This window comes from Psittacula echo, assembly GCF_963264785.1.
Source record: "Psittacula echo genome assembly, chromosome: 5".
NCBI classification, from domain to species: domain Eukaryota; kingdom Metazoa; phylum Chordata; class Aves; order Psittaciformes; family Psittacidae; genus Psittacula; species Psittacula echo.
This window is the reverse complement of record NC_137739.1, coordinates 49,510,257-49,524,772: the sequence shown is the minus strand read 5'-3', so window position 1 is coordinate 49,524,772 and position 14,516 is coordinate 49,510,257. Positions and strand designations below refer to the sequence as shown.

The following is a 14,516-nucleotide window of genomic DNA, read 5'->3' as shown; positions in this document are numbered from 1 at the left end:
TCCTAATAGATGTATAGCTTACTACAATATTCAGCTATTGACATAAACATAAATATAAATTTCAAAGAAAATAACCTACTTTAGTAAAACTACCTGTGCAATAAAAATTAATGAACTCCAAATGACTCTGCACATCTCCACCAAATTGCATTTTCAGGCTCACATCTTCAGGACATGCTGGGTGGTTTGATGCATTCCCACAATTCATCTTCCTGCTAAGCCAATTTTAATTTAAATGCAATTAAAGGCTCAAAATGAACATTATGTATTAGATAAAGCCTTGAATCTGCAGACTATCATAAATATGATTTTCAGAAAAATTAATTACAAGCCATTAGGGTACAAGTAATCTTACAGCAAATGTTGAGTTAAACTGCAGAATCAGTTTGTTCCTTCCATTAAATGTTAAATACCGATTTTAAGCTTTGCTCCAAGTTAATAGCAGAAGGTCAGCATAAAAGAAAAAATGTTTCTGAAACAATCCTTAGAGATTCTGGAGACTTATCAATCCACATTAATTGAAAAAAATGTATTCTCTCAAAATGCTTTGAAACAATGAGCTTTTGATCTACTTTTAGTCAACTTAAAATAATAAGAAAACTCTTCACATTTTCCTTGTGCTCTGAATATGAGATTTCTGCAGAAGACAGAGCATAACTGCTTCAAATGAAAAATCTTTATATGTTGTGTGGTGTTTCTGACCAGTAGTTGGTAGACACCCACAAACCACACTGGAGATACCTCATAAGGCAAATTGCAGACCTGATATAGGAAACGTCAAGAAAATCAGCTAAGAGCTTCTTTTTGTTGTCACTTCTCTAAGATGGAGCCTGAGGATTCAATACAACTCCAGCATTTAAGTAGCAGCTCTGGAAAATGCAGCCATTTGTGACTTATGAGGTACACTGAAGTTACAAATTCAACTTTTTAGATGCTCCTGAAGAAAACTCACAAATGTGTCTGCAACTCCTGTCAACCATGGTGCAGAATTTGAGCCATCTAACTCGTTCTATACACGTATAGAACAAGTATTATATAGCTATATAAGACACGTAAGAGTTTCAACAGTAAAGGAAACAGAAATTGTATACTGTGTATCATACATTGCAAAAAGTGCATTTAGCTGTACAGAGATAAAGATATAAGCATATCCCATAGAATTAAAAGCACTTTTCCCAAATTCACAACTTCTGAATCTCACTGCTAGCTCTGTACTTTAACACCATCCTGTAGTTACTAAATTCTTCCTGCCAGCATTACCCACAATAGATTTAAAGGAAATCTGTGCTTAATTCCCATCTCCCAAACTGACATATTTTATACACAATATGTCAAAACTCTGCATTTTTCATTAACTTCTGTTCTATCATTAAACAGAAAAGCAACGACACGGTTGGTGAAATTCAGCCATTAATCTCATAATAATTGCTTATAAACGTTCATGCTACACTGAAGAGCTGAATGCATCACATACAGTTGAGGGGGGTCAAGGTAACTTTAAAAAATAAATCTTTATTAAATCACAGCTTACTTTTCTGACATTATTCAATTTAGGCATGAACACTGAAACTCACACCTTCATCACACTTGAGTCAACTTAATTTTATCTGCTTGAATATCAGACGTTTCAATATCCACCTCTATGTCCAGGCCCTCCTCCAGCTGCTAACTACACCAGCCCTCCAGGGGACTGCATGTGTTTGCTTCAATCCATTTATTGTCTTTTGCTTGTCTACTTCTATCCCTAGACACTAATGTACTCACTTCTGGATATTAGTAGATAACCTCTGTGCTGTGGGAGTTTAATGAAATATCTGGCCATCAAGCTGGATGAATGTTATTTTGACAACTGAACTTCATAATTTAAGGGCATTAGTATGACATTCTATAATTTCAAGGAAAATGGAAAGCTGTTACATTCCACAGATATTATTTAAATGCTTTGTGTGCTTGTGGAACCTTAAACAGTTACATACTGAAGACAGCAAAACTATGAAATAAAATGTATTACATTCTTTGACAGTTTCAAAAATCAGAGCAATGATTAAATTCAATGAACACAGAAGATAACTGTTTCCTCAATGAGCTTGTTGCACAGTTCTTTTTACTGGCAAACAGTTTTAATACGGCTAATAAGGTGTGATACATTTACAGACCCCCAACAGGATGTGGGTTCTTCATGATGTGGAGTCTTCATGATGTGGGTTTCTGACAGCAACATGAAAGAACAGAGACACTTTGGACATGAGCCAGCAGTGTGTGTTTGCAGCCCAGAAGGTCAATCATATCTCGGGCTGCATCCAAAGAAGTGTGGCCAGCAGGTCAAGCAAGGTGATTCTGCCCCTCTGCTCTGGTGAGACCCCACCTAGAGTACTGCATCCACCTCTGGAGTCCTCAGCACAGGAAAGATATGCACCTGCTGGAGAGGGTCCAGAGGAGGGCCACAGAAATGATCAGAGGGATGGAGCATCTCTCCTATGAGGAAAGGCAGAGAGAGTTGGGATTGTTCAGACTGGAGAAGAGAAGACTGGGAAGACCTTATTGCATCCTGTCAGTTCTTAAAAGAGGCCTGTAAGAAAGATTAGGAAAGACTTTTTAGCAGGGCCTGCTGCAACAGAACGAGGGGGCGACGGTTTTAAACTACAGAAGGGATGATTCAGGCTGGACGTGAAGAAGAAGTTTTTTACGGTGAGGCTGGTAAAATACTGGGACAGGTAGCCCAGAGAGGTGGTAGATGCATCATCCTCGGAGACATTCAGTGCCAGGCTGGATGTGGTGCTGGGCAACTTGATCTAGTTCAAGATGTCCCTGCTCATTGCTGGGGGGTTGGACTAGATGACCTTTGAAGGTCCCTTCCAACCCAAACTATTGTACGATTCTATAATTCTCTGATTCTAAAAAAAGATACCCACTACAGCTGAAAAAACATAATCTAAAACACAGAACAAATCCACACCACATACTCCTCTTTACCCTTTCAATAGACTGGTACATTCTTGCATGTTAGCAAAGACCAGGTTAAAAATAAAAAGTTTAGAAGGTCGCAAGCAAAAACACTTACTAGACCTACATCCCCAGAGTTGAAGCCTGCAATAGCACATTTAGCTTCCTTCAGCAGGACAGACGCTTCTTGCTGGGATGAACAAACTGCAAATCCCTAAGTTAAAAGGAAGGGCAAACACAAACTACCTTTCTGCACAACACAAACAACCCCTACCAGCCTAGGTTAACAAATGGTAATGGCACTCTGTCTGGGGACAGGGGCTAGTCCTTTTCACTACAAGGCTTTTAACTCGAAGTCTAGAAGTGTGGTATCTATCACTGATGACAGAATACACTGAAAGGCAAGTACAAGGGGAAGAGAGAGAGGAGATTACCGCATTCACCAGTGAGATGCCTCTAACTCTGCAAGATGAATGCATAGCAACGATATGGACAAAGTAAGAGAATACTTCAGATCTAGTACAATGAATAAAATAGAGATACAATGAGCTGTTGTCCAGATTTTCTAACGCAATCGCCTTTTACTCTCTTGAGCTTACTGCTGTTCACCATTAGATTTTTCATTTCCAAATAACTCAGCAACTAAACAGGTGGAAAAAGTCAAACTCTGCCAAGCTTGGCTGCCCAGGAAGCTGTTGAAACCATGAGGTTCCCATGCAGAACAAGGTCTTTGTGACAGCATGAGCTCACTCTGAATAGCTGTGTGCTCAGCGATGCGAATGTTAATGAATGCATTGTTCATTGTTATCGTAGAATATTATTCAGGGTTTCACACAAACATTAATAAAGATATTTTTTACATTTTCTTCACTGCCAATTTAAAACACAAGTTACTTTTATATTTGCCTCATCCTCGTCACTGCTTCTTACCAGTTCCTAGAAAAGTGGGCCAAAGCCAATTATCTGGCCATTCTTAAATCCTGATTTCATTTGCTGGTTTCAGTATATTAATAGATTTCTACTTCCACTGTACTCCGAATTTAAAACTCAACCATTTTATCCACAGACTCCTGTCAAACTCCAGCACCACATGGGAGTTTAATGTGTTCAGACCTATCCCATTTTTCAGCAATTCTCACTTGCAAACGAAAATTATCTTCCTTCTCCCTAAACTTCATGATCCTTACCTTTCTTCAAAAGGCCGAGAAACATTATCCTAGATATTACTGATGAGCTTTGCTTAAAATTCAGTCTTTCCTAAAAAAAACTTACCCTATGCTTTTTAAGTCTGTGTTTATCCATAAACACTATACACAGACACACTCAAAATCAGCTTAGCTTTCTAAAACTCCAAGATGTTCTCCAAAAACACCCTACTCCTCATGATATTCTGTAGTCCTGAGATTAGACATAGAATTAAAGTTTCCTAACTCTACTAATATAAGCAGCAGAAGCTTACTTCCAAATCTGTGAGAAGTTTCTCACCAGAATAATAGCATTTGAAACTTTGCCTAAGATTTGAGCGAACTATTCATACACTGAATGCTTAAACAAAAGTATTTCAGAGGCAGTTCTGCCAGAAGAATGAATGGATTTGAAACAGATAGCTTTACTGGACAGCAAGTATAGAGTTGGTTGCAATAGTTTCTTAAAAGTTTCTCACGGTACATGAGTTTAAATTTCAGGGTCACTAAAATAACACAGTTTTGAACAATGTTAAAAGATGCACAGACTTGCTTTTTATGTTTAGGTATATCAATGCACATGTTTTTCTGTGGGATTCTTTGGGGCTGATTTTTTTTAATCTTCTCTAGAAATATTTGTTTCTTGCCTCTTGTGAGCATCTATATGAAACTATTTCAGTAAATTAAAAAAAAAAATTACCCCAGGTGCTGGAAGTAAACATAAAAAGTCTCAAAATATATAAAAAAATATTAATATTAAAAATATATTTAAAAAAAAAAAAAAAGCGTGAGCTGCACTCAGCTTATGCATCTGCCTAAAGACCTTTAGAACTAAGACCTTTCTGAGTACCTTCCAAGCATGGCCTGAAGCCACTCAGCTGTGTCCGGGCTGTTCTGGGATGTTTTAGAGGATTATTTTCCTTTCAGCAGAGGACTCCTGGTATTCTTCCCATACGTATACGTATGTTGGCCTACTCACAAGATAGCTTAAAACCAGTATTCCATAACTGGACATGCTAAGCTAACAAACAGAAAAAGGTGAAGGAATAATTTTCCACTGAAGTCTATTCTGTTGCTAGGATTCCAGATGGCTTCTGTTTAGCCAACAGGTTATTAATGTGACTAACTTTTTTTGGATCAAAATTTGTAATATTTCTACAGCAGAAAGTTCCCATTTACCATTTTAAACAAAAGATCCTTCTGATTTTAAAATGCATGTATTATTCTTCCCCACTAAACCTACATAAAGCTTGGTGTTGTGCAGCTAGCCAACTTCCTTTCAATAACAGTGCAACTCAGTAACTTTTCTGAATTGCTAACAGAAAAGAATTTCCATTTGGGAGATACTGATACACTGGTAGAGACCTCTATTTCCCTTCCCATGTACAAATCCCATGCACTGTTCAGAGGAACATCTATGTATGTAAATGTAAGAGACAATAGTCTCCAGCAGATATTATCACTCAAGAGAGGTAATTCTATATGGGAACAGAAAATACAACACAGTGCTTGTATCAATAACAACTACTGAAAACAGCATTTAGGAAAGAAGATGTTGGAAAATAACATTAACAAAATCACATAACTTCATCTTAAGGGTACCATCAGCACTAGGGATGCTATTAAAATCTTCAGGATTAGAATTCATGTGAAAGGCAGAGATTCAAAGCAAATTCCTAATACCTGTTCAATATGAAGAATTAAAAATGTAATGTTCCCAGTACAGTAGATGTACCAACAGTAGATGCACTAGAACAATACCCATTATATTTGAAAAATCATGGCAGTCAGGTGAAGCTCCCGATGTTTGGAAAAAGGGAAATATAAACCCCATTTTCAATAATGGGAAAATATAAGACCCAGAAACTACAGACCTGTCAGTCTCACCTCTGTGCCTGCCAGGATCTGGGAGTAGATTTTATTGTAAAGCATGCTAAGGCACACGAAAAACAATGAGGTGATTGGTAACAGCCAACATGGTTTCCTTAAGGGCAAATCCTGCCTGACCAATGTGATGGCATTCTATGATGGTGCTACAAAACTGATGGACAGGGCAAAGCAGTTGATGTCATCTACCTGGACTAGTGCAAAGCGCTCGATACTGTCCCGCATGACATCCTTGTCTCTAAACCGGAGAGACATCAATTTGATGGTTGGAACACCTGGTGGATGGTCCAATTTGGCTGGATGGCTGCACGCAAAGAGTTGTAGTCAACAGTTCAAGGTCCAATTGGAGATGGGTAATAAGTGGTGCCCCTCAGGGGTCAGTATTGGGATCATGTTCAACATCTTTGTTGGCGACATGGACAGTGGGATTGAGTGTGCTCTCAGCAAGTTTGCCGATGACACTAAGTTATGTGGTTCGGTTGATATGCTGGAGGGAAGGGTCATGATGAGCCAACTCATCCAGAGGGACCTTGACACGCTTGAGAGGTGGGACAATGCCAGCCTCATGAAGTTCAGCCAAGACAAGTGCAAGGTCCTACACTTGGGTTGGGGCAATCCCAGGCACAGCTACAGGTTGGGCAGAAAAGAGATTCAGAGCAGCCCTACGGAGAAGGACATGGGGGTGTTGGTCTATGAGGAACTGAACATGAGCCAGCTTCAGTGTGCACGCACAGCCCAGAAAGCCAACCGTATCCTGGGCTGCATCAAGAGGAGCGTGACCAGCAGGTCAAAGGAGGTGATCCTGCCCCTCTACTCCGCTCTCGTGAGACCTCACTTGGAGTATTGTGTGCAGTTCTGGTATACCCAACATATGAAGGACATGGAGCTGTTGGAACAAGTCCAGAGGAGGGCCATGAGGATGATCGGGGGCTGGAGCACCTCCCGTATGAAGGAAGGCTGAGAAAGTTGGAACTGTTCAGGCTGGAGAAGAGAAGGCTGTGTGGAGATTTCATAGCAGCCTTCCAGTATATGAATACAAGTATATATACAAGGATACCAGAAAGGGACACTTCATCAGGGACTGTACCAATAGGAAAAGGGGTAATGGGCTCAAACTAAAAAAGGGGAAGTTCAGGTTAGGTATAAGGAAGAAGTTCTTTACTGTGAGGGTGGTGCACTGGAACAGGCAGCCCAAAGAAGTGGTAAATGCTCCATCCCTGACAGTGTTCAAAGCCAGGTTGGACAGAGCCTTGGCTGACATGCTCTACTGCGTGGCGTCCCTGCCCATGGCAGGGGGGTTGGAGCTAGATGATCTTAAGGTCCTTTCCAACCCTGACTATTCTATGATTCTACGATTCTATGATATTGGCCTCACATGTGGTAATGAATATGCAAAGTATTTCCAAAAAGCCCAAGATTGTTACATACATGTATTAGGGCAAATGAGGTGTGAATCAGGATGACTGCAGGTGACAATTGTAATTAGACACTAGACACTCTCCATTTCTATATGGAACCACAAGAACCATTGTGGTTGGAAGGGACCTCTGGAGTTCAACCAGTCCAATCTCCTACTGCAAGCAAGGCCAGCACTGAATTCAGAGCAAGTTGGCTCATCATGAAATTGTCACTAAATTCTAAAAGCCACTCAACAGTAACTATTCGACACAATATCTTGAGGTAAGCAAGTAAACAAATCTTTTCTGAGTCAAAGAAAAATTACCTAAATTCTTCTTAAATTGCCCTTGATGTACTCAGACAGTTAAAAGATTTCTGTATTGCAGGCAATTTCTAGGCTGAATAGAAGAGTAAAAGAAGAGTTGTTCTGTTGTTTTAAAACTAAACCTTTTCAGCACCCACAATATGTTTCTCCTCCAAGTCTTTTATCTCTTCCTTCCTAGTCTGCAGGTTTAATTTCTCTCTCTGTTATTGGTTAACCTATTCACCTCAGCACTTATATGACCCTACAGTAATAGTAGCTGAGTACCTCAACTACAGATGAATTTATTCTCATAATTTTATTGAGGGATACAGAAATATTATTATCCACATTTAAAGACAGAGAACAAGACAAGGACAGATTAACAGATTTGTCCAAGATCCTTCAAGAACTAGAGCTAAGCTATATTTCTCCAATGCCAGAGTAATGCATATGCCCTTAAGCTACTACTCTTCTTTCTAAACCAATCTGTTCTTTATTTTTTTTCATTATATTCATCTCAACAGCAAGTTTACTTTTCTTCCCATCTTAAAAAGTGTAATATGCCCTGTTTTTAGTTTCTTCACATTTTTCCTTGCCCAATTTTATAAGATCATCATCCTTTCTTGCCTTTGTTACTGTTTCATTTTCAGCTACCAATAACCCTATCTCTTTTCCCCTATTTCTCTACCATAATTTTCCTTCATATAAAAAGAAAAACGTTTTGTCCCCACATCCCATACACAACATTGAATCACCTTCTGATTACAATATCCTTGGGATATGGTCTCAAAGGCTGTATCATGTGTTTTCCTGTCATATTAGTTTGTAATTCACAATAGTACCCAAATTACCTCCACAGGTAACTAGTGGTCCTAGCCTGAAAAGCCACCACTGCTTCAGGGCAGTAAACCTGAACCAAACCGGAAAGGGGCTTGCACTGAGGTGTGTTCTTACAGACACTGTGAACTCAACTGGCTCAAATCACTTGGCTCTGTGAACTCAAGACATATCAAGCACAGCTGTTAAAAGCTGAACAATTACAGCCAGGAGAATTCGTGGTTTTAGCTCACCAGGTACCTGGCTTTCTCTCACAGCTCCTACATAGGTGGACTTTGAGCTGACAGATCTTTCTTTTATTTTCAGATTGCTGTGTAGAAGATGTTTAGGACAACTCCATGTACCTTAGAGGACTACCACTCCTGACTACTCCTACTAGAGTCTTACAAACTCTTAGACCTCTTGGAAGCCTTCAGCAACATCAGTGAGAAACAAATATCATGCCCTGAAGACCTGGCATGTCAAAGCCTACTGATAGGCTCCAAACAGTTATTCTGAAATTTGTGCTGAAATAATTGTGTGGAAAATGGCATGTTAACAATTCACTTCTGTAGCCCTTGCTCATGAGTGCCCCCCTTAAAGTTTCATTAACCTAAGCAATAGAAATGTTGTACCATTAAATGAGAAAAATTTACCCTGGGTAAATGCAAGCAGCAAGCAACGCCCATTTCTGATTATTTACTACACTACACACAGATTTTTCACTGTTCTGTCTGCCCACCGCATAACAAAGGTCAGCCTTTGTATAGAAACACAACACTACTCAGAAAACAAAGAAATGAGTCCCGGTAAAAGCAAACAGGAGAAAACAATGCTAGTGTGATAGGAAAAACACATTATAGGACAAGAAAAAATCTATTTCCTTCCACTAAAGTCTGTGTTATTAACTAAACCACTTTGTAGACTTATGGACCCTGCCCCATCATTACAATCCTAAGAAATAACAACTGTCAAAAGTAACATATCCTATATAGCTGATTAAATACCTTAAGTCCTCCACTCCTAGCACTATGACAAATTATATTTCAGAAACAACTGTCCAGTTATTCAACTCAACCAGCAGTCTACACCACGACCTTATACTTTCCCAAGGAAGCCATTACTCCTGCTTTCTTTCCAGTCAGTGGGTATCCTCAGCCTTATTGAATTCATCTTTTCCTGAAGTTGTAAAGACACGTTTTTTCTAGCTCTCAGTGAGTGGCAATTTGCCATAAACCAGTGTGGCTTTTATATCTGTATCTGCTCAAGTTCTCAGCCAAGTGAAGAACATGAGAGCTACCAATGACTCAGATGACATTCAGAGCCTAACGAAAATGTTTCTGCCCTTGGACAGCTGGAATTATTTCCTTCACCTGCTTTTAGCTATACATCTTAAAAAGCATTCTCAGGTAGATTGCCAGTACTCATGCAAGTGAGCTCAGTGTTTCCTAATGGAATTATTATATAAATAACAGCTAGACAAATGAGCACTTGCAGGAAAAGAACTTCAAATGAAGGCTTGCAGGAGAAGACCTTTGAACTAATTTTTGTGTATTACACTGCTATGAGAGTTCATTTTCACTTTGATTTACTCGATCACAACTCCTCACCTGAACTTCATAACAAAAACTTTCTGTTGCATTTAAAAAAATGCTGGGATGTTACTAATTCTACTTTCCACCTCACTGAGCAACCTGTGCTACATCAAACAGCTAAAATATCCATACAACTGAACAGGACAAGTACTGATTCCATAGCTGTGCAACTCCTCCTTCCAGTCTCTCTTTTGTTCCTTAAAATCTTACTACACATAATCAAATTAAATCAATGGGATTTGATTTATAATACAAATATTGCTTACTGTGAGGAATTCTATTTAAAATAAAGCACAGATAGAATAGTTCAGGTACTAGAATATATTATTCTTTTATACATAAATAAGGGCATCAATCTAGATTTGTTAAAACAGAATTATTCAGACTTTTATAATTAAGTTATTTTTAAAGTCAAAATCGAGTGCACATATAAAGATATAAATTTGCAATGGCTGAAAATCAATGCAAGTCTTCACACTGGGAAAGCTAAAACCAACTCAGTAGATGACTTGGAGGCTATTAAAATATTAGACAGAGCAGGAAAATGTAAGTGCTCTTGTGAAAAGTTTGAAATTCACAGCCTTTAAAAATCTTACAGTGAGAAGTAGTTTGAAATATGCACATATCCTGGTAAAAGGCTTACTCACGTGTTCAAAGTTAATCAATTGTGTTGATCTTGGATGAGTTGGATCCCAAAATATGAAGGATGCATCATAAAACTTTATTTCTCATTTGGACCTTACTTCAACTCAAAACTACTTAAAAGAGCTGAGTACAGGATTCAGCTCTCATTTCAGTATAACTCAGCATAGCAAGTTCCTTTATAAAAGATTCTTTCAATATACAAGACAAAAATCAATAATGGAGGATTTCTGGTCTACAAAGAAAAGGTAACCTGCTTATCACAACTTTCTAGGATAAAATGTTTTTGAAAACCAGTCTCACTTACCATAAAGTATAGACCATGGGCAACAAGCAGCAGAGCATCTCCAAAGAAATGCAATTGAAGTGTTTGAACCTCTATTACTACTACTATCATCACCATAAATATTTTGATTTTTTTCAATAGAAATGCTGGATGAATTTGGACAGGAATGACACTTTATTGGCTAACTACTCAGGCTTGGTAGATTGAATGCTTCCCTTTGATGCTTATTTTTTATAGAATTCTAATATCTATTTTTAAAAAAGCACATTTTTATTGTTCGTAATAATAATGTTTCCTCATAATAACTCGTGTCTTGTGTGCCAGTGAGAATAGTATTCATAACACTGTTAGAAGGTCTATAAAGGTGTCTACTATAACCTACTTTACCTGTGTAGCACCAAAACTCACTTAAGTAATGGGGTTGTTAAAGGTGGCTAAATGTTTTGCTGTCTTTGCTTCTTAGATAATTAGTAGAGAGCCAGTAACAGTAGCTACAGTCCAATAAAATCACAGGAGCTCTTTCTGCCAAGTATACTGAAAAAACTTTAGACAAACCAAAGCATATTCTGCCTTCCTCATGCCTACACTGAAGTTCCTCCATTTCCTTTGCTGTTGTTTGTGTATCTGGTTTTGTTGTTGCTGGGGGTTTTTGTCGTTTTTTTTTTTTTGTTTTTTTTTTTTTTTTTAAACCCACCTCTGATCATACAAGGTATCCAACAGAGATTTACAGATCACAAAACACTAACATCAGATCTTATGTCTTCATAGAGCTAAAGGGAGCACTTGCATGAAATCTGGTATTATCACTACACCTGCTAAAAGATCTCATGATGGGCAGATATCCACTGAATTACCAGAATATTCCCTCTTACATTGCTGTTGCTCCTTTTAAGGCAACTCATACAGGTAGTGACTTTCTCTGATTCCAATTCAGAATTTGAGTATGAAAACATTCAAGAGGATGTGGCTGTGAACCTAAAAATACCTCATTGTTTCGATAGAGATCTAAAAAGACATTCTTTAAATTTTCTTCAGTTTAACAACAGATGCTGACCATCTTCATTTGCTAAAATACCTCCTTCATCCTGCAGCACCAAGCAGGTAGGTACCGCTTTCCCTTGAACCACTGGCTTCAGTGGTAAGTACAATGAGCTTGGAGTTTCGTCCCTTTGTACTGAGTGTAGGATTAGTCCTAAGAAGATCTCACCACCTTACAATTCAACAAACCTGCACATACTACCATGATAGAATCATAGAATAGTTAGGGCTGGAAAGGACCTTAAGATCATCTAGTTCCAACCCCCCTGCCATGGGCAGGGACAACTCACACTAAACCATGCCAACCAAGGCCTCCAACATGGCCTTGAACACTGCCAAGGATGGAGCATTCACAACCTCCCTGGGCAACCCATTCCAGTGCCTCACCACCCTCTCAGTAAAGAATTTCCTTCTTCCTTAGATCCAATCTAAACTTCCCCTGTTTAAGTTTTAAGCCGTTACCCCTTGTCCTGTCACTACAGTCCCTAATGAATAGTCCATCCCCAGCATCTTTGTAGGCCCCCTTCAGATACTGGAAGGCTGCTATGAGGTCTCCACGCAGCCTTCTCTTCTCCAGGCTGAACAGCCCCAACTTTCTCAGCCTTCCTTCATACGGGAGGTGCTCCAGTCCCCTGATCATCCTCGTGGCCCTCCTCCGGACTTGTTCCAACAGTTCCATGTCCTTTTGATGTTGAGGACACTAAAACTGTACACAATACTCCAAGTGAGGTCTCACGAGAGCAGAGTAGAGGGGCAGGATCACCTCCTTCGACCTGCTGGTCACGCTCCTTTTGATGCAGTCCAGGATACGGTTGGCTTTCTGGGCTGCGAGCACACACTGAAGCCGGCTCATGTTCAGTTTCTCATCGACCAACACCTCCAAGTCCTTCTCTGCAGGGCTGCTCTGAATCTTTTTTCTCTGCCCAACCTGTAGCTGTGCCTGGGATTGCTCTGACCCAGGTGGAGGACCTTGCACTTGGCATGGTTAAACTTCATAAGGTTGACATCAGCCCACCTCACAAGTGTGTCGAGGTCCCTCTGGATGGCATCCCTTCCCTCTGGCGTATCAACTGAACCACACAGTTTGGTGTCATTGGCAAACTTGCTGAGGGCGCACTCAATCCCACTGTCCATGTCACCGACAAAGATGTTGAACAAGACCGGTCCCAACACCGACCCCTGAGGGACACCACTCGTTACCGGTCTCCAACCAGACATCGAGCCATTGACCACAACTCTTTGCGTGCGGCCATCCAGCCAGTTCTTTATCCACCGAGTGGTCCATCCATCAAATTGATGTCTCTCCAATTTCGAGACAAGGATGTCATGCGCGACAGTGTAGAACGCTTTGCACAAGTCCAGGTAGATGACGTCAACTGCTCTGCCCCTGTCCATCAGTTCCGTAACCCCATCATAGAAGGTCACCAAATTGGTCAGGCAGGATTTCCCCTTAGTGAAGCCATGCTGGCTGTCACCAACCACCTCCTTGTTTTTCATGTGCCTTAGCATGCCTTCCAGGAGAATCTGCTCCAAGAGTTTGCCAGGCACAGAGGTGAGACTGACTGGTCTGTAATTCCCCGGGTCATCCATTTCCCCCTTCTTGAAAATGGGGTTATATTTCCCTTCTTCCAGTCATCAGGAACTTCACCTGACTGCCATGAGTTTTTAAATATCATGGCCAGTGGCTTAGCAACTTCATTCGCCAGCTCCTTCAGGACCTGCAGATGGATTTCGTCAGGTCCCATGGACTTGTGCACGCTTAGGTTCTTAAGATGGTCTCGAACCAGATCCTCTCCTACAGTGAGCCTAGGGTCTTCATTCTCACAGTCCCTGCGTCCACCTTCCAAGACTTGGGTGGTGCAGTCAGAGACTTTGCCAGTGAAGACCGAGGCAAAGAAGTCATTAAGAATCTCAGCCTTCTCCAAATCCCGGGTAGCCAGTTCTTCTGATATCTTCTGGAGGGGGCCTACGTTGTCCCTAGTCTGTCTTTTATTCGCTACGTACCTACAGAATCCCTTCCTGTTATCACAGAACCACAGAATCCCAGGGGTTGGAAGGGACCTCAAAAGATCATCTAGTCCAACCCCCCTGCAAGAGCAGGGTAGCCTAGAATACATCACACAGGAACTTGTTCAGGCGAGCCTTGAATATCTCCAACGTAGGAGACTCCACAGCCCCCCCTGGGCAACCTGTTCCAGTGCTCTGTCACTCTCACAGTAAAGAAGTTTTTCCTGATGTTCACATGGAACCTCCTATGCTCCTATTATCCTTCACATCCCTAGCCAAGTTTAATTCTAACTGAGCCTTACCTTTCCTAACCTGGTCCCTAGCTTTCCGGACAACATCCCTGTATTCTTCCCAGGCTGCCTGTCCCTGCTTCCACCTTCTATAAGCCTCTTTTTAACTTTGAATTTTCCTCAGCA

General features: G+C 40.3%; 1 protein-coding gene across 6 annotated transcripts in view; it reads right to left on the bottom strand.

Moving 5' to 3' along the window:
* The window catches only part of NPAS3 (neuronal PAS domain protein 3), a gene marked incomplete at both ends in the record, with an annotated part of 628,566 nt that overhangs the window by 365,930 nt on the left and 248,120 nt on the right, over positions 1-14,516 (bottom strand). The window lies entirely within an intron of this gene.